This window comes from Sinocyclocheilus rhinocerous, unplaced genomic scaffold (genome assembly GCF_001515625.1).
Source record: "Sinocyclocheilus rhinocerous isolate Xijiao unplaced genomic scaffold, SAMN03320098_v1.1 scaffold20841, whole genome shotgun sequence".
NCBI classification, from domain to species: domain Eukaryota; kingdom Metazoa; phylum Chordata; class Actinopteri; order Cypriniformes; family Cyprinidae; genus Sinocyclocheilus; species Sinocyclocheilus rhinocerous.
The window spans coordinates 1-1,680 of record NW_015663189.1 but is presented as its reverse complement, the minus strand read 5'-3'; the positions used below and the strand labels follow the sequence as shown (position 1 = coordinate 1,680).

The window sequence follows — 1,680 nt, the reverse complement described above, 5'->3', positions numbered from 1 at the left end:
AGAACGTTAGTGAATGTTCTGGTAACGTTCCCTGTTAGCTGGGTTGTACTTGCTTGGCTTTCATACAAGACCTTTCAAGCTGTGCTGTGCAGACTGGATCTTTTGGGTGTGAATCTTTACCTATGATGCTGTCTTGGCATGGTCTGCCATTTTGAATTTCTGCAGTAGATTCAAAGCAGGACACTTTAGTAGTCGGCATGTTTAAGAGTTGTTCAGGACATTCATTTTCTGAAGACACTATGCCCACTTCTGAACTTTCTGAAACAGAATTAGGTACATAGTCCCGATCTGACAAATTCTCACTGGAAAATTCTTCTTCAGAATCCTGAAATAGCAAAAATATTATTTGTACATATTCAAAAACTTTACTTCTAAGGAAAAATTACTCAAAAAAAAAAAAAAAATTCTGACTATTCGATAAATCACACTTACTGATGTTAATGGGTCAGGTTTGGGCTTCACATTTTTCTTGTAGCAAGTTTTATGCCAGAAGCAGGAACAAACTAGATTGAGGATATAATAAACAAGGTTGGTTCCATTTGATTCAAGAAAAGTTGCTTTAAAAAGTGATAAATAACAGAGCGATAGAGAATTAGTGTGTTCGAAAGTGCGGCTAGAAGATGGAAGAGAATAGAGAAAAGAAAACGGAGGAAAAAAAGTAAGAAAAATTAGTAAACTAAGAATGAAGGGGGATTAAGTAGGAGAGCATCCAACAGAACTTCAGGGAGAGATTGAGAAATATGAACAGATACAATTACACAGGTAGATAGGTGGAGAAAGAAAGAAAGGTCAGCTTTTTTTTAAGCCAAAATATGATATATTTAGGATATCAAGATTACACAATAATTTGGTTTTTGATGGTACAAAATCATTTAGATGAGAATCTTTTAATTTTCAGAACAAAATACTTACCCTTACATCTCACACCAATCCACTTAAAAGCGGAAAAGGGTCCACTGCAGCATTCACATTTATTCAAGCTTGATACTACTGAGGAGACTACGTCATGTTTACAATTCTGCTGGGGAAAAAAAGTGTCACATTTATTAGAAGTGATTATATTAAAATAGTTAGATGTTAAGAGATAGGGTTAGAGTTTAAACACATTATTTTAATAGTTTCACAATAGGGTAATTCTATGGAAACGTCCACATTTCTGTCCCTAGCCTTTACAGAAATATTACACTTGAAAAACACTTTTTTAGCGTTACAATTTTTTTATATTTTAAAATAAAACAATGTGTTATTTGAACAATTACACCCTCTTGAGCCATCAATGTGGCAATATTTATTTTTAATTATAAAAAATTCCAAGCACTACAAAACTGCTAGTCCCCACAGCCATGTTCAGAGGAAAAGTGCTTTATTTTTAGGTCAAAAACAGGTTTTTCTACCATTTAAAATACAATGATGTACTCATAACTATCAAATATATGATGTAAATGACATAAAAAAACAAAATGCCAAATAAATATTATAAAATATATAATGAAAGTAGTGGTCCCCTGGAGTTGTGTCACTGGTGTTACCGTTTAACAAAAATCATTTATTTTGAAATAAAAATCACACTGATGACATCACTTGACTTCCTTCCTCCTATTTCCTGAAGATCTGTGAGAAAAGGCCCATGTGAAATCCACTGTCTCTTTTCAGTTATCAGAAATTTTCTAATTTATCTCA

The 1,680-nt window shown here is 33.0% G+C and overlaps 1 long non-coding RNA gene across 1 annotated transcript; it reads right to left on the bottom strand.

Moving 5' to 3' along the window:
• Positions 1–66: 66 nt before the first annotated feature.
• LOC107728759 (uncharacterized) lies at positions 67–1,088 on the bottom strand. The gene is made up of 3 exons (XR_001638508.1): positions 913–1,088; positions 433–503; positions 67–325 (listed from the first exon to the last, which is right to left on the bottom strand). It is a non-coding gene; the product is annotated as an uncharacterized LOC107728759 (long non-coding RNA).
• Between the last annotated feature and the right edge of the window lie 592 nt (positions 1,089–1,680).